Below are 19,966 nucleotides of genomic sequence, written 5' to 3' on the forward strand. Positions count from 1 at the left end.
CATCATAATTATGACTCTTGTCATTTATTTTTAATTGAAAATTAAAATGTAGATGCAAGGGTTGCAATAGCTTAAAATAATAAGGCAAGATTTATCACTAGTAATTGATTTCTGCCAAATGGCCAAAGAAATATACAAAATCATTCATAAGTAGGATTTTAATTTATGTTTATTTATCAGTTAAATATCTAAATTTTATAAACATATTACATAGTTAGGGAGTGAACCAAGAATTTCCACTGGTAAATGATAATAATACCTTAATATTTTGTGATAAGTTCCTATTTTCTAGTTACATTTTTGATACAGTGATGCTTTGCCTGAGTCTAAACTTGAAGGACTCCCATTGTAGCGAACAGAAATAGCATCAGAAGTTTGTAAAGGTAACTTTTCTTCCAATAACTCCAGTATACTCATCTAAGATTTCTTTTCCTTTGCTGCTCCTATGGTAGCTGTGATTATCTTAGATCCTATAGTAGACTCAGCTAAAACTATTTCTTCAAAAAGTGGTAATTTAACTCTATGGTAAGAATGATGATGGATGGGGGTTGGTGTGGGGGAGGGGAGACAATGGAGGACACAGGAGGAGGAGTGGGATGGAGAGCTGTGGTTGGAATGTAAAATGAAATTTTAAAAATGAATAAATTATAAAAAAAACAATGAATAATACAGTTTAACTCTAAAACCATCCAGGATTCCGTAGGGTATTTTAAAATGTTGCATCTGCAACTACAGACTAATATCCTGGGTTGGCCTCTCCTATGAGCCCTTTGAAAATGTATCCTTAGATTCCTTCAAAGGTCAGTGACCAGAAATTCCCAGTGTTTCTATGGCAACACAGCAAGACATGGTGCCTTGGAAATTTGTTGCATTTTAATTATGTTCCCCCAAGTCTTCTTAACTGCCTTTTTTAGGTAAATAAACACCAGGTCATATTTTGAGAGGAGATAGAAGCTGACCCATGTTCATAAATATAAGACTAAAGCTGGGATCCAGAAAAGTCAAATTTAAGCAAATATGGTAGCGAATCTACATGCTTTTCCTAGGAAGAATATAATATGCTTGATGTAGAAAAGTCAGTGATGCATGCTTAGGGAGGCTGGCCAAAAGAGTATTGAAGACCCAAACTCCAAAACAAGACTGTTGAAGACTGGCTAACATACTAACAGTGTTACTTGATATCCAGATGGGTCCTCTATTTGTCTGCCAAAAAAATAAAAATAAAAAAAAAAAAAATACATATGGTAATCCTAGAACTTCAAAGCATTCATGTGCAAAAGATAACTATTAAGTAGAATGCCCTGGCTTATAGTAAATCATCAGTGAGCCAATGTTGCTATTATTGTTAGAGTGTGTTATTTTTTAAAACTACGTAAGAAATATATCAGATACGTTCAGTTATATGATTTATATGTACTCTTAATATAAAATACTTTACAGAATTTAGATGTTATTGAAACTGTCTTGGGGACTAGAGCCAGAAACTATTTTCTCATTGCAGCTGGAACATTTTAATAGTTTAATAAGTAGCAGTGCTACCATCTATAGAGTTAACTGAATATTATCAAGTTGTCAGAACAATTAGAGGGTGCTGGTACATCAATGTGTCTTCTCCATAAACCATATGTTGATAGAACACATCTATCTTGAGATTCAACGTTCAGCTATACTCCTCATGTAACTTCTAACCAAGTGACATGATAGGCTGATAGAAAGAGGGGCATATATATATATATATGTGTGTGTGTGTGTGTGTGTGTGTGTGTGTGTGTAAATAGTCTTTAGTATGCTTTAGTTTGGAGTTCTAGTCATCATGGTAAAAAGATGAACATCATAGTAGAAAGATATCATGTTAAAATGTAAAACAGTGATCTAAATAAAATCCATTTTATCTGTCAACTAGAGAAAAATAACTTTAAAACCTGGACATGAATGTCCATCAGATTTCTAATTTTAATCCAGTTTTTATACTCTCCCATGTCCTTCCTATTAGGTTAAATGTTTGACCCAAAAGAAGGTAATGTTTACTTAACAGCTTCTACATTATCCAGAAACAGCTGAGATGCCAGCAGGTATATTTTCAGGGAAAGTACTGCTTATTTTCCTTTATTTCTGTGGTTTCAGACAAATAAGAGAAAGTAACAGATGAGATACTTTCTGTAGCAGCTGCTTGTGGACTGAGAGATAATGTTGGAAGTTTGTTGCAGAATGCTCAGTGGACAACGGGTCTGAATGGAGACCAAAGCTCGGATGACCAGGTCAGGAGTGGCTTCCGTGTGACAGACACAAACACACTTGAGGTTTGCAACTGCTGCGATTTTTACTTCAGAGTATTGGGTTTTTATGCAGAAAGTTCAAGGAACAGATCTTTGGCCACAGTTTAAATCTTTATAGACATTCTATAGGAATGTCAGCAATTCCCTTGAAGCATGAGATCATAAATACATCTAAGTAAGTGCATAACCAGAAACCTCTTTTTATTTTGGCCTGCCTGTGGCCAGCGTACCAGAGATTTGGTTCACTGAGTTTAGAGAAAAGTCATTGTCTCTGATCAGTAAACTTTTAACAGCATTGATAAGAACTCTTATACTGTTTTACTGATTTTAGAGGATGGTCATTGTCTCCGATCAGTAAAATTTTAACAGCATTGTTTTAGGGGCCCTAAGATCCCAAGTTAGAGTTTTGTAGTAAACCCCACAGCAGCTTTGCTGTGGGTGGGCTATTTTCAGGCAGGATCACATTGCAGGCAAGTTCCTACAGCTTCAACTCTATTAATTTATCAGGCCTTAGGCTGACACCTGGAGTTCTAACCAGCGCCGTGGGTTTTGTAATTGAGGGCACAGAGGACAACTTCCATCTGCTGATCACTAGTCTGCATCTCTTTCAGTTCCTGAAACTATATCTAAGTGTTCTCCAGGTTTCTCTGAACTAACAGTGGAGCTACAGGCCAAAACACCCATGATCAAAATAATTATTGTTATCATAGCACAAAATACACCAAGCACCCCTTCCAATCAGCCAGCCCAGCAAGCACCTGCAGGGACCTCGCCACTTCTTCCCAGGAGGCGTAACCACGTGTGGTGCGAACCTGTGGACAGGTAGCCATTCGAGATTCTTCTCAGCCATTGCTACACTGTCCCCACTGGGGCTGGTGTGGCAGAAGTTAGTAGGTAGGACAATATGAACTTGGCATTTCACACTCTGGACACTCACACTTTTCATAGCTTTGGGAACTAAGAATAGCAGAGTGTTGTTATCCAGTGCTGTAACTCCTAACAATTACTGTTTAAATACAGACTCTGCCTATGGTATGTGGCCTCATCTAGCTCTCTATGAAAATGGTAGGGACTGTCCTGAGAAGCTGCCAAGTATTTTTAATTGAGCAGGACTGGCTCCTGATGTTGAAAATAGAGTGTCATGTGGAATGATGAGAAGCTGAAGTGTTGCTGGCCAATGTCCCTAGCCACCAACCTGAAGAGACCTTAGCAACTTATGAAATAATTTCCCTGAGGCCATTTCCTGAGGGCGATAAACAAAACAGTAATTACAAAGATAATGCTTTCCCTACAACCTTGAAGATCTTCCCTAAGCTAAGGGGAGATACAAGAACTAACACCAGTGTTAAAGATAGCTGGTAATGGAATTTGCGGATCAATAATCACAGCTTCTTTGGCAGAAATGTCCTGGTGGGTACTTGATGCAGTCATGAGGAATCTAGCCTGCCTCAAAGCTGTCTTGGGAGAGATCTGTATATCCACATTATCTTGTCATGGTCTGGTGACAAAAGACATCCCAACTTCATGTTTTGCTTGCTTCCTCCAGACCTAATTTCAAGCCTTTATAAATATCTTTGGGTCATCATTTTCATGAAAATTCCTGGATGTGATATAAACAGGTTCCCCCAACCTCCAGAGTAATTCTTTTTGGAATAACAACAAATTCTATTTCCCTTTTCACGGACAATAACCTCTATTGATGATTTTTAATTGACTTGAATTCCTGAAGAAGTTGCTCAGATGACAAATTTCTCTATTCCATGCCTACTCTCACCCATCTCAGCTCAACACAGACCATCTGTCATCCTGCATATTTATTATGCAGTACATTAAGAATAGATATGTTCATATCTGATATTTAACATGTAATATTAACATGTGTAACATTTCCACTGCTAAATGCTAATTTTATACATGTATTCAATTTGTCTCTAAATAATAACTATGCCTACAATGTAACAGACAACTGTCACCAAAAAACAGACACAAAAAAAAGAAATAATGCTGACATTTTAAATATAAAATAATTCTAAATAATAGAATAATGTCACTAGAGAATGTAGCATATAATAATTAACTAAATTTCCATTATTACCAAATGCCTATTTTAAGACATGGCACAATTAAATGGCACCATTCCAAATTATACTTTCTGGTATTCAAATACATCTTAATAACAAGGATTTTCTTCTTGAAGAGGAGAGTCTGGCAGTCCCTAGGCTTACTAATGGAGTTCAAACACACAGGGGAGTATTCCAGATAATCAGTTCTGCTGTGTTTCCAAAACCAGTTACCTCAGTCCCAAGTGCCACCATAGTGACAGAACTAAAAACACTACAACAATTTTCTGTAAGAAAAGGGCCCAGTGGAGTGAGCTGTCTCTGTTGTCAAGGCATGGCAACAATACTGAGGTACAGAGGTACTGATGGTATGAGTCATGCTGGGAGAAAAAAAAACATTGTAAAGTTGACTTGTCTTTGGAGAAGAAAAAATGTCAGAGAAGAGAATACATATGTATTAAAAATATCTGCCAATAGAAAAGGCAGAAATTAAGGACTGAATAAAATGTCACAAAAGCACACAGGTAAATCAGTACTGAGGACATAAAAATATGTGGTATTTATCATACAAATTGGATGGTAGAAAGTGTCCTTTCCAAGCCAGGGGTTCAACAGTACAATTCTACATCTTTCCATAAATTTGATTTATTGAGTCATACTCAAGTCATAGAATAAAGATACATCCAGGTGGTACTTACATGGAGGTTTCATCCTTACTGGTTAGCTTTTTGTAGTGGTGAAATGTGCTGTGTAGCTGCCAGAGGAGAAAAGTAATCACAAATCATACCCAGCTGTGAGCCTAGTGAGCTATGATAATGACTGGCCTGGAAAGACATGCTTATTGGTGCAGTAGAGGCACAACTAAGCACAGATAGATAACAGACCACTTTCTGCTTGGATTTATGTTCTGCTCCACAAGATGAAGAACCTTCTACTATTATTTTTCTAAATGGAAATAATATTAAACTGACTCCTAATATTTTATCATTATACAAATAGACAAGTTGATCTTTCAGCCCTCCAATCAGAGGCCTCTATCTGCAATAGACAGTAACTAACAGGAAGATTTTTAACTGGTCTGGTCAAGGTGCACAGAATAGTAGACTTCAGTATGACAGAACACGTGCAATCTGTGCTAGTCCAAGCCAGATAAAAGGAAGTTGAGCAAAAATTTCACATCTGCTGATGGGGTTATTGGTGGTTTTTATCTGCTGGGAAAGGAAGAGACAGTTTTCTCTAAGAGTGCATCCCTGGTAAGTTAACCACACCACAGTGGGAGGCTACACACCCAAGAATAGTTGTATAGGAAACAAATTTGAGTGGGAAAGAAAGGGAGGATCCAAGAAGAATTGTAGGAGAGAATATGATTAAAATATATGAAACACACACACACACATACACACACACACACACATACTCAGAGCACATGTAGGTTACAGCAGGATTAACAGTCAGCTCTCCCTAATATCTTCATATCAAGTAAAGTACTCAGACACAGGGCAGGCATTCAGCCAGCTAAAATGAAGGCCCTTACCATGCTGTTAATACTTTGAAAGATGAACAAAGTTTTATTTTTAGAATAAAGTCCATAATGTTGCTACGAATTTTGTTCAGAAACAAATGTTTTCACATGTCAAAGTCCAAGGCATGAGAGGACTTTGAAAACTTCCATTTGCCACATACACAGGAGTCTTATTTATTAAGACCCAGTGCACACTTTATTTTGTTTCAGGGACAAACTAAGGTTCTGTAACATACAAATTTCAAGGAGGAAACTGCTTGGCATTGGGCACTATGAACGTCCTCAAAGCACACCCTTGAAAAGTTTTGGTTTCTAGGTGGAGTATTAAGTAGCTCATTAATTTTCATCTTGGCAGATGTGTTTATTTTCTTGGTTCAAAGAGGAGTTATAGGTGGGAATAGTCCAGTGAAATACCCTAAGAGGCAGTCAAGTAAGTCATAACAGCTTGATGGAGCCTGCCTTGGAGTTTGGTGGAATCTACATTGATAAAGGATATAGAAATTGAGAGGTTCAAGATTTAGGACATAAAACAGATAGAAGAAAATCTAGTCTCCATTGTCTCTGGTATCAGGCTCTTGCAAATAGTTAGTTCTGATAGCACATCCCCTCCCTGAGGCTGATCTTACATGTTACTTCAACTCAATCCTGCCTGCTGGCGTGGAGTGCTATACCAGCATGACCACAAAGCTATGGACTTTATGGGCTCAGAATTAGAGATTCATACTGTCTATTAATTACTCAATGTTTTCATTGATGAAGCATTGCACAATTCACCATTTTGAATTTACACAAACTTTCAATGATCAATATTTTATTGTCACAAAAACTATGAGTGCATTTCATGCTACAGAACGACAACATTCCAGTATGTAACTGTAAGAGGAACTTACAAAATTCTTCATTACATCTTATTCCTATGAGCCACTGTGAGCATCTTTATTCCTATATCTCCCTTATTGCTGTGAAACATTAAATGACAAATTTTAGGTAATTAAATGATAGAGAGATTCAAGGCTCATATAAGCATGTGGAAAAGTAAACAGCAAATTCCATGCAGAAACACTAATCAATAAGAGCAAAACATAAATCCAGAGTAAGAGCCAACCATACATCTGAAAAAAATATGATGTCATCAAATTCCTGGACGTATTTTTCTATAGCATCTCTCTCAGAGTAAGTACCTCATGTAAATAATCAAGTCATTGAACATTACTTTTCTGTATAAAATTTCTCATACTAGATATATTAAGGTGGATATAGAAGCTGTCTCTGAATACCAAAATGCCATCATTAAGGCTTGTATCATTCAAGCAAGTGATTAATATCATCTAAGTATGGGAGTGATAACATTTCAAGTGCTTCCCATCAAGCACAATGTCATTTGCTTTGGAAATGCTGATTCTCTGTTCTTTAAAACATGACTAAATTGTCTTGATCCTTTAAATGCAGACACTCTAGGTTAATGAGAAAAAAAAAAAGGAAAAGAAGAAGAAGCAGTGCTAATATAGGAAAAGCATCAGTCAGCTTAGGACACCATCCGCTTGAAGAAGACAGAGCTTTTTTGGATATGTTTGACATTTTCCATATATTTTGGGAAGGTCTTACTTATCTAAAATTTTAGCAGATGGAGAAGCAGCAGGTGTGAATTAAGCAAGACTACAAACTGGGCCAGCCACATAAGGGCTTCCTCATCTGAAACTAGCAAGTGGACTTACTTTTGAAAAGATACAGGTGTGTGTGTGTGTGTGTGTGTGTGTGTGTTGTATTAAAATGATGAGAGTAAATTTTTTGAATGGCATACCATAGGTCTAGATATTATAGTAGAGATCTCCACAGTCTCCATACTCTTAAGAGACTCCAAAGCAAAAGAAAATTGAACCCTGGCTACTTTGTAAACTACATACAATTGTGATGCTTGTTAACATCAGACCGCATGACTACAGTGTTCCTGTGGGAATGCATTGGAGGCTGGCCTCCACATTCATGATGATGCTTCTAGAAACAAACCTATCATGCTGTCATTTATGTAAAGAAGATAGCACAAAATTATATATCAAACACTTGACAATGAATAATTTTTTTCATCTTATTAATACAGTATTTATTCGTCTTCTCTCTGTCAAATCCTGAGCCAAACACTTTCCCCAGACTTCCTGTGGAGGTACAGAAAAATGAACATACAGGGCAGGCGTGACACGAAAGAACTATGGGAGGTGGAAGTGGAGACAGTTGCTTCACGTGGCGAAGAGGATGAGAAAGGCCACCATCACGCAGAAGAGCCCCATGGCTTCTGAGAGGGCAAAGCCCAGAATCGCGTAGGAGAAGAGCTGCTGCTTCAGAGAAGGGTTCCTGGCATAACCAATGATGAGGCTCCCAAAACAGTTCCAATTCCAGCCCCAGAGCCAGCCACCCCACCTGAAACAGCCCCAGCCCCAATGAACTTGGCGGCTGTGTCAATGTCCCTGGAAATGACCCTGGTTTGGAAGCTGCGGCTAGAGATGAGTGATGTCAGAGGTCGAGGGGCTGCCAAGCTACTGAAGCCCTCATCTGTCCAAGTCTGTGGTTGATTCAACTCCACTGCAGACAGGGGACGACTCAGCAGCTGAGAGGTGCTCCTGATCAAGGAGCAGGTGGAGATGAACTTGGAGCAGGCATACATTTTCAGGGATGAGGGGCCAAGGCAGAAGAGCTGCTCCCAGCATAGAGAAGACAGAGAGGGGATGAATAATGTTTTTTTATTGTTAGTGTATTTATTATTTTTTAAATCGTGGTTGTTCGTTTTAGAATTAACTCCTACTTAGAAAATAAAAAGTTTGCACCATTTGACATGTCGTTCAATTGCAAGACACTATGCCTCATCAGTGACCAGTACTTTCTAGGTTTCACAGTGTCTGCACAGTGCTGGAATTACCCAGAGATGCATCTCTCTGAGCACACCCTTATGTCACCAAGCATGGCTACAGTCATAAGCCTTAGCCTCAAAACTTTCTCTTCCAAAGACTAATTCATACTTATTTCAGCAAGTTTGACCTGGTCTTCTCAAATCATAATCATCATCATTCTTTAGAGATGTGCTCCTTTTTAATTGATTTTTTTCATACAATATATTCTGATCACAACTCCTCCTCCCCACCAACCCACCCATAAAACAGGTAAATAAGGAAAGAAAGAAAGAAAAAAGGAAGGAAGGAAAGAAGGAAAAAAGAGAGGAAGGAAGAAAGAAAATATAATACAAGCAAAAGCCAAAAATAAAAATAAAGAGCCAGAGTTCATTTTGTGTTGACTAACTAGGCATGCAGTGCCATCAGATTACCCAGGCTGGTCTCAGACAAGTGGGTTCAAACCACTCTCTTCTCCATCTCTCCCTGCCATATCCTGCCATTTTGAAGTTATTAATAAAGGAAACATGTTTTCCATTTCTTCAATATGAACACCTTGGACCTGTTTGTGTTCTTGGTCCTTTGTTTTGTTCTGACATGCCACCTATGTGAACTTGGAAATATCTTAACCTTTGAACATTAGATATAATTTGAGAATCTGGAATTTTATACATTTTTAGAGATGAAATAAGATCTACTATAACTAAAGATCTGTTACTAAAATCTAGAGTTTGGTATTCTCTCCTTCAGTTGTATGAGAAAAATATCATAAAAGGAAAAACGTTAAATTTTGAGAGCAAGAAGCCATCAAATTATGATATTGTCTAAGCCAATATATTTGTAAGTTTCAGATATAGTGATTCTTTTTATTGCTAGTATGAAGATTATTTTAAAAATAACTAAATAAGACCTCGAAGATTAAGAGATAAAAGGCAAAATAATGGAAAGATTTTTGAAACAAAATTTTAGGCAGTATTACTACTGCAGAAATATTTTCCTTTACTTCATCTTAGATAGAATTTTGTAATTTTCAAAACATCTTTTGATTCAAAATATCTTCATGAACATAGTCGTAGATTTCAAAAAAGAATATGAGTATTATCTTACTGCATAGTAACTCATATAGAAGAAAATAACATAAAAAGTGAACTCCTTGCTACTCACATGGCTGTGATAAATCTATTGCTGAACTCACTACTGTATCCTTGGAAATGGAAATCAGTAACAACAGCATGCAGCCTCTAGAGCAGTGTTTCTTAACCTGTGGGTCTCAACCCCTTTGGGTAGCACATCAGGTATCCTGCATACCAGATATTTACATTATGATTTATAACAGTACCAAAATTACAGTTATGAAGTAGCAACAGAATAACATTATGGTTGGGGGTCACCACAACATGAGGAACGGTATTAAAGGGTCACAATATTGGAAAGGTTGAGAATCACTGCTCTAAAGGTGTCAGAAGTTTATGCTACAGAAATGCATTTAAGAGTTTCTAGTCTTCTAAATAATATTTATTTTATTATTAGTTGTGTCTATGTGAATGTGCACATTAGTGTAGTGCCCCCAGAGTTTAAAGGAGGATGTTGCAATACCTAGAGCTAGGTTACAGGCAATTAGGATTTACCCAGTGTGAGGGCTAGGAACTGAACTCAAGTCCTTTGGAACAGCCTCAGGCACACTATATCACAGAGCTATTGTTCAAACCAAAGTGTTTCTATTATTTATGCCATGTTCCATCATATGTTTGGATGTCGTAGAGAAATTGGAACATTTCTGTCTTTATATATTCCCTTTTCTGGTAACTCAAAAATGTCACACAAGATTGAAAAGAACCTACTTAAAGGGTAGGAACAAAATTTCAAAATTTAAATTAAATGTAATTAATTAAATTAAATTTAAGTTATTCACAGCCAAATGGAAAAGATAATGGAAATAAATCTTATGTTTTAAGAGAAACGAAGAGTTCAGGTTTCCTCATAGCAGTATCCAATAGTAGATTAAAGTATCACACTTAAATAATATGCAAATTTTTCATTTTATATAAAATTTAATGTCCATATGTCTATGGAACTTTTTATGGCTAGACACTTTTCTATTTCTATCCCCTTCTAAAATGGACATGACCCAGAAAAGGTTAGGAAGCCGAGGAGGCACAATAATGTGTAATTACTACACTTGCCTCATGAATCAAAGACTGAAATGTCATTTTTTATAAAATTTATTCTCTCAAGGATGGGCTCTCAGAAAGGTAGGTAAATATGAAAAAATTGAAAGGTAAATTAAGCTTGTATACTGAAGTAGTGTTTGGAGCTATTAACAGTTTTTAATGTAATATTTGTATTAATTCTTTGAGAATTTCATACACTATATTGAGATTATTAATTCCACATTTCTTCCCCTAACTTCTCCCATAAACACCTCACCTCCCAAATCCTTTCACCTTCATGTTCTCTTCTCTTTTCTTATTTTAAATAACAGAGTCCAATTTGTTCTGCTCATACACTCACAATAAGGGGCCATGTACTGGAAGATAGTTCAGGTACTAGATCCAAACCCTTAAAGAAAACTCTCTCTCCCTGGAGAAGCTACAGCGTCTTAGGCACGTGTGGGAGCTCACTAACTCCTTCCAGCTCCATCTTATGTTGACTGCCTTGATATTGTGCAGGTCTTATGCAGGCAAGCATAGTTGTTGTGAGTTCACTCATGAACTTGTATGCAGGAGATGCTGTTTTGCTTTGGTCCTTCTTGACCTCTGACTCTGAGTCTTTTCTCCCTTCTGTGTTTGGGGGGTCTCTGAGCCTTGAGTATGGGATGGGGTGATAGTTGTTCCATTGGTGACTGAGCATTCCACAGACACTCTGTGTATTTCAATCAGTTGTGAGTTTTGCATTAATCACCATCCAATGCACAAAGAAACCTCTGAGTAGGTTTGAGAACCACACTAGTTTATAGATATTAAAATATAAATTATTTTACAGGCAGTTCGATACCATGGCCAATCAAACGGAGTAATGATTGAAAGTTACCCTTGTTGGCCTTGAGCTCCCTTGGTCGGATTTGCAATACCAGGCATAATATTTCCTTGATTCAGGCCTCTAATACAATAAGAAGCAGCTTATTATAGTACAATACTACATCCATGGGCATATCTCGGCATACTCATCAGTATTGTAGCTTACAGGGTTCACAACTGGGTAAGACTGTTGATGACGTTTCTTTCCAAGGAACTTAGGTAGCATTTTCTAGTACTACAAATGCTAGACAGCAGAGATGAAGATTTCTTGTCAGCACTAACTTGATATCACAACGTCCTGTGACAATCTGTCATCATTTTAATAAGCATGTTCTTTACAAAGCATAAGGTAAGTGTAACTATGATTCCACACTAGGTGCCAGGACACACAGGTATAGGAGCTGGTCCTCAACTTTCACCTTGTTTGAGACAGTGTCTTTTTTGTTGTTCATTCCATGACCCAGCCTGACAGGCTTCTAGAGAATCTCTTGTCTCTGCTACCCTCTCACCATAGGAATGTGGGATGATAGATGTATGCTTCTGCACCTGGCTTCTACATAGATTCTAGGGACCGAAACTCAGATTTTTTTATTTGTGCAAGTACTTATCCACTGGGCTATCTCTCTAGTCCTCAGAGCCAGAGAGTTTTAATTGATTTATTACTAAAGCCTGTTACTGCGGTTCTGGTACCCTGCAGTTTCACAATAAGAATAGCCATGGTTTGGTTCACAGTTTGTGTTTTACATTTCTTTTATTTACCAGGGCCAGGTTGCCCTCCTGGCTTGTTCTTTCCTCACTATTTAGCTGGTCTACAGATAATAAAAAGAGGAGGCAGCTCTATCCAGGACTCCATTAAGGTTGGCAATTTGGTGTTTTCTTGAAACCCCTCCACCCTAACTAGTGGTGTTTTAGGTACCATGTTCTTCTCGTGCCGCCAGCTTGCTTCTTCGGCTGTCTGCACTTCATTAGCCTCCCAGCGGGACAGATTTTGATGCAGTAAGTATTTATGGGCCACCTACGTATTAACAAAGACCTGTTTCAGAGTTAAGGAAACTAATGGGAAACAAAATATAAAGATAGCTGCAATGTTATCCAAGGTAAGATGCTTTTTTTTTTGTTGTTGTTGTTGTTAATGTTTGTATCCTTTCCTTTCAGAGTAAATAAGATATGCCATCATTAACTTGTGTTTTCATTTATAAAATTCTGTTTTGGCATTAACTGGCCGTTTCTATGAAAGCTAGTATTACTCCCCATTTTTAAGATAACAAGAGGTTGCCCATTTAAGAATAATTATAAATTATGACATTTTAGGGACTGGGTATTGTTGTTACTTTTTCCTCTGTTCACTATTTCAAACACTGATAAGACTTTCACTTACTGTGTTCTTCCACAGCTATCTTCTATATTGTTGTCATTAGCTAGAACATAGGATTATCAAAATGAATACTGAACAGGAGAAGTGATGGACATAGTCTAATGATATTATAGGGGATGTATTCATAACAACATTATTTTCTGAACTACAGTACATAGAGTTTTAGCATGAAGATTATTGAATTTTTGTTTAATCATGGTTAATGCAAGCATTTTAATGACTACAAATTTTCAGAGAAAAATTTCTCTCTGCTATGCTACGGATTTAATTTGGATTGTTCAATCTTTATTAAAAAGCTGGGAATATGGGAATGACATCCATGGTAAACACACACATTTGTTAAAAATAGGCTTCAGCCATTAATTAAGATTCTTATCTTTGTAAGTAACAAACACCATCTGGATCTAGATGAAAGAAATCTGCTTTTTAGGAAGATGCTAGTGAATATCAGAGAAGAGAAGACAGAGCTTAGTGAGGCCAGGACAGGCTTCAGAAACTCCCTGGTCTGTGGACTGCCATAGTGAGACCAGGCTGCCAGAAGCACCAACTTCTGTGTCTTTCAGTCCCACTTTCCAAATTTTTGTGGTGGTCTGACTGCCAGAGTGAAGTGGGGCATCTACATCAGATGCACGCAACCCAGTAGAGCTGTGAATGGCAGAGCCCCATCTCTGGGTATGAGGCACAGTTCCCAGAAAGAGCTGTTAGAGACACACACAGGAAGCAAGAGCCTATAGGCTCTACATCCTGCAGGAAGAGCATGACAATTTATCAGATTAAAATGTAATGACTATCAAAATTGATAAATACACACTTTAGATAATAGTTGTTCACCAGTTAGGGACAGATTACTCCTATGTTTAGCAATGCAAATAACAAACATGCTCAGTTTTCCCTTCTAATGCAGATATGAGCATCCAAACATTTCAGTGTTATTTTGGAAGGCAAACATTGAATTAAAAAAAAAAATTTAAGTCAGCCTTATTGTTCACAGTTTTCATCCTGAGACATTTGTCGGATCTCGGATGTACTAATTGTACTGAATTTTCTAGGACTCGAAAGCCTCACTGAATAGCAATTTTGTGTAGTCCATTCTGTGTAATGGTATAATTATCAAAGATATCTGGGTTCAATCCTATTGTACAAGTTAACCAGGTTTCCTTTTGAGCCATGTGAGCTATACAGCTTTCACTACTCTTAGATAAATGACTTTTACTCTATTTTCAGTTTCCCTTGATAAAATTAATAAAGATGTTCCTTTAACGTGCCTGCTAGAAAACCTGTTAATTGCATATTTACATTAATTGCCTTATTTACATCAACGTTCAGAATTTACCAAGAACTACAATGACTCTTCAAGTGAAACACAAACGATCAAACAAAAACAAAGCCCATGTATCTGCCCTTTTGTTGAGGGGGATCCTGCCCAGACACCCCTTGGGGGAGGGGGTGAGAAATCACAGCACCAAGGACTCAGGCACTGGCAGTCAGTGAGTAGCAGAGCATATTGCAGGAGGGCCTTCCTTTTTACCCCTCCCAAGGTCCCTAATTGGCCAAGGCGGCTGACTCTGCTGCATTGTCCTTTCCTCATTGGTGTCTCTGGGTCAGCTGTCTCTTTGTCAGCAGTTTCTGGGGTAGAGGCAGGCGTGGATCAAGGAGGAAGTGCCTGCCACACATGCTCATGCAGGCTGGTTTGGACATGTATGGCTTGGGTAGGCTGGCCACGGTTTCTCCTACACCCTTTATTTTTAAAGAAAAAACTTCATTGTTTCTCTTTTGCCCATCATACAGTAGCATCGTGAAGGAACTGGGTGATTCTTGAGGGTTACAGTTCAGCAGAGAAAGAATAGTCTTCTGTGGCTGTTAAGAAATGCCGCCCTGTTCAAGCAATATTTTCTTTCTCCCTTCTTATAATAACCAATCACTTAACTCATTTCATGAATTCCTTTAGTTGGTGCATGTGATTGATGGATGGAGAGCAGGAAATTGCATGCTGAAAGGATAGCTCTCATTGTTTGAGGAGTGAACTGCGGAGCTGGAGCGATATCAAGGGGCTTGAGCAAGTGCAGAAACGACAAAAATAGAATGGTATTCTTTGTCCATTTACTTGTGCTTTTAGATGCAGGGCAATATACCAGTGGAACGGAGAAGAACAAAGTAAGCATGGACGTCAGTGAAGAGATGGGTGCCTTGCCGCTAGGCACACTGGTAAATGTGCAAACTACAGCTCTCTTGTTCTTTCTTTCTTTGGGGAAGAAGAACACGTTTGGAGCCCTTGACCCTCTACTAAAGAATACAAGCAAGCTTCACTGGCATCCCCTTTACAATAGCATGCCTTGACTAGAATTGCACAGGAAAGGAAAAACAGGGTTTTCTGTGAGCTTAGATAAGGGGGAGCTATTGAATGGATCCCATTATGTTCCACCAAGTAAGGATGAATGAACTGTATCTTCTGCAAGTCATAATCAATTCAATTGATGTGTTATATTAATATGTAAAGATGTTATCTGTACTGTTTGCTAGCTGATTTTACAATGAACCCAGAGTTCTAACTGGAGTTTATTTTATTATATGTGGGGAAGTTTATGCCAAAAATCTTACTGTTCACTTCCAAGAAACCTGAACAAAAGAGGTATAGTCAGGAACCAAATAGATTAGATGGAAGTCATCAGTTTTAAATATATGATAATCATTAAGTTAGCTGTAGTGAGATATTAACTTTGCTTCTGTGGCACTGACCATGCCCATTGGGGGGTGTAGCCAGAGTCAGAGGTGACCTGTGGACCTAGGTCTGAGGAGGAGCCTGGGCATGCTCTCTTTCTTGCAGCATGGGGACAAGGGTACATCCAGAGGCATCCTTGGGATCAGGAACCTGCCGGTGTTCATCTATGTTGTAAGTTATTTTTCCCTAAATAAACATCTATTCAGCCTATTTGTTTCTCCTGATTCTTATTAAACATCAATAGTTAGCTATAATATATTTCTTATGGTGAATTGGATTCATTCAGTAATATAAAACTCAATTTAAATGTGTTAGAATTAGTCCTACTTGGCATCTCAAAATTAAAAAGCTTCTGCGTAGTAAAGGAAACAAGTAAAGAGGCAGCCGACAGCATGGGAGAAAATCTTTTCTAGTTATACATCTGATAGAACATGAAGAGAATTGAAAAGAAAAATATAACAATAAGAATTTAGGCAGCTTAATCAATAGATGATTGAATCGATGGCTGAAACGAACGAAAGTTCTCAAAGGACGAAGCACAAATGACCACAAAAAGTAGCTGCTAATGAAATGCAAATTAAAACTAGGTTCTGGTAAATATTATTCCAGTCAGAATGACAGCCACTAAGATGACAATAACAATAGCAGGCAACAAACAGACAAACGAGTTCCTTCATGCACTGATGGTAGGAATATGAAGTAGACTAGCCACTGTGGAAATCATTATGGAAATCCCTTACAAAGTTAAATACAGAGCTACCATACAACCCATTTCCACTTCTCATGGGTATTGGCCTAAAGAACTCCAAGTCAATGTACCACAGAGACACTTATTCATCAATGTTTCCTACAGCACTATTCGCAATAGCCTATTATGCAACCAGGCTAGTAGTTCATCAACATAGAAAGCAATAAATATATGCACAATTGAGTTCTAAACCATAAACAAGAATGAAGCTATGTTATTTGAAGGAAGATGGATGTAACTGAAGATATTCATTTTAAGTGAGTTAAACCAGACCCAGAAAGACAAATATATATTTTCTTTCATATGTGGTTCCTAAACTTTATAATTGAATTCATGTTTGTATCTAAGACACAAAAATAGAAAGTGTCTTTGGGAGCCTAGGGAACTAACAGGAGGGAGCAGAAAGCAAAACCACAGGTGGGCACTAGACATCACATTCACAGTACATTGCATACTTTAATGAAAATGTTCTTATGGAACACAGTAATATATGCAAGTGTATACACAATGAAATTTTAAAAATAAAATTTAAATAAAAATATAGAATTAGTCTAGTTCTATTTTAATTACATTAACAAGCAATCCATTATTGGACTTGACAAAAATTGTCACGCAGAGCATAAAAGAGTTCTGACATTTACATATTCAGTAAACAGGATAACTGCATTGCACCAAGCACTGAATTAAGGACTTTAGAATAATTTTGAACATTGCCTAGCAAAGAAGAAAGGAGCTGTGATGGAGTCCTGTAGGAGTGCTGGCAGTTAAGCTAGCTCCACAGGAATGGAAGAGGACACTAGAAGATGGGATTTCATATGCTGTATATCATATCCATTTGAGATGTGCAGAGGAGTACTAATTAGAGAGACACGAAATAAAGAAGTTAAGGAAGACAGAAAGAGTAAGTGATCCCAGATCAAAAGGGAAATATGGAAGTCTGAGAAGTTGGGGCACTTGCTGGCCAGTGTCATGTAACTCTCACTTTTACTGCTGTGGATGTGGGGATGATCAGGACCAGAAGCAGAACATCACAGAAAACTGAAATCTCAACTGTGCTGTGCACGTTTCAAGTTGGACCACAGTGAGACTCAGATATGTGTGATGGTGTATGGAGCAGCACATTCCCAAATCCAGGTCCTCTTGACTCTCTCGGGTCTATAACTTCCCTACTTTGGACAGAGGTCTTCTCTTTTCTCTTCTTGAAAACAAGGCAGCAGTCTCTAGTTTGAATACCACCTAAAAACCTAGATTCATCTCCATCCTGACCACCAGAGCAATAATGTATGAAGATGCAACATTAACTGGCCAGTGAGGTGCTGGAACCTGAAGAAAGGAACTGATTACATCCCTAAATAGCTTTTTAATCTTCCCAAACACTAGCAAGATGGAGTCCTCATCTAGTAGCTGATGGAAACAGAAACAGACACCTGCAGCTAAACACTGAGCTGAACTCCTGGAAACCAGTTGCAGAGAGGGAGGAGTGATAATAAAAAGTGGTCAAGACCAGCCTACAGAAACCCACAGAGACAGCTGATCTGAACAAGGGGGAGCTAATGAACCCCAGACTGATAGATGGGGAAATTTGCATTGGACCGACTCTGACTCCCTGAACATGGGTCTCAGTAGAAGGCCTAGGCATCTAAAGGACCTCTGACAGTGGAATCAGGATGTATCTCTGGTGCACGAAAGGACTTTGGGAGCACAGTCCCCATAGAGGGATACCCCCTTAGCCTAGAGACAGGAGGGAGGACCTAGTCCCTTCTCCAAATGACTTGACAGATTTTGATGATCCATCTTGGAAGGTATCACCGTCCCTGTGTGTGTGTGTGAATGGAACAGAAGTTCTAATAATAATAAAGGGTCTTTTGTTATAGCGGCACTGCCAAGCAGCTTCTTAAAATTTGTTAAGGACTCAAGGACATTTTGCAGCTATGATACCTGAATGGAAATTACAAGTTCAATGAAAAGCAGAATAAAACTAAAACAATCACAGAGCAAATAAGAGCAACCAGGAACAAACAGAATGGTCAAGATAAGATTGGAAAATCCACCAAGTGACCATATTTGCTGGGTAGAGGTGGAGCATACTTGTTTTACCAAAGTAGTATATGATGTTCTCAGAAGAGAATCACAATATCATTTGGAATATAGAGGACCCCATTACTTCCGTAGGTGAGAAGCAAAACAAACAATAATAATAATAATAAACCAAACAAGCAAACAAACAAAAAAACAACAGTGAGTGTCCCGCTATGGAACAGGGCTCAATAATATAACCAAGAATGGCAGAAACTCAAGATAACAAGCACCAACTGCAGCCACTTAACTGTCAAAAGCAAAGTAACTACAATTAATGTGATGAGCAGCAAGCCTGGTAGGATAATCATGGAATTGGAATCACAGGACACAGTGAAAACAGATTAAGAAAACCTGTCTTCACTGCAGCCAGATAATTGGGTATGTTGTAAGATGATCACTTCATTCACATAATCAAAATAAACCAAGGCAGAAGGCTGAATGCTACTAGGACCAATGAAGTATTTCAAATGCCTGCCAGTTTCAGAATTCTAAAATATTAATGGTAACAGTTTTATGCTTGTACTTGTACACTTATTGGTTTATGAAAGAGTAGATTTTGAATTGTTCTTCTCTTCTATCCTTTATGCTTTTACTTCTATTAATACAATTGTAGTAGATTCAGAGCTTGATAACCAGAGGGATGGGTAATTCGCAAAAATTATGTTCAATGAGATGAAGCCAAGGTAAAAATATACAGGTCAAAGTGCTTTATTTTGATTAAACATGCAGGTTATAGTCTTGGTGACGTGGAGACATGTCTTTGAAGTAGGCACAGAAGGAGAAATGGACAAATCTCCCTCTGTGAATTCCTTGTATATAGTCTAAAGGGGTTCTGCAGTGCTCTAACACAGTGAGAGCTCAGAGTGCTCCCTAACAAAAGGAGACTGCATTATTTTTAAAATCTTGTGATAAATTAGAAAAATTATCTATAAAGGAAATCTAAAGATTTTTCAAATATAGACTTTCAAGATATGAACCTTTCTGAGCACAAGGCAATTTCATTTAATAGGATTAAGACAGAAAAACAGCACGATAAACTACTCAGTATAAAATAAATGCTCTTATAAATAACCCCAATTCAAGTAGAAATCAAAACTGAAAAGTAATTCAGGCAACACTTTAGTTTTAGGAACACTGTCTTCTCAGACAGCAGCTATTGTTCTTTTGTGGATATATAATCTCTTGCCATTCCCTAAGGGCCTATATTTTTAAGTAAAAAGTTGTTCTGTGTGTACTGCCTCGTTTCTAAAGACGATGTTTTAACAGTGAGAAGATTCTTTCTCATTGAACA

At 37.8% G+C, this 19,966-nt stretch overlaps 1 pseudogene; it reads right to left on the minus strand.

Annotated features, from left to right (window-relative positions):
- Positions 1-8,047: 8,047 nt before the first annotated feature.
- Positions 8,048-8,527, minus strand: LOC127235551 (ATP synthase F(0) complex subunit C2, mitochondrial-like; annotated as a pseudogene).
- Positions 8,528-19,966: the final 11,439 nt, after the last annotated feature.

This window comes from Phodopus roborovskii, unplaced genomic scaffold (genome assembly GCF_943737965.1).
Source record: "Phodopus roborovskii unplaced genomic scaffold, PHOROB, whole genome shotgun sequence".
NCBI lineage: Eukaryota > Metazoa > Chordata > Mammalia > Rodentia > Cricetidae > Phodopus > Phodopus roborovskii.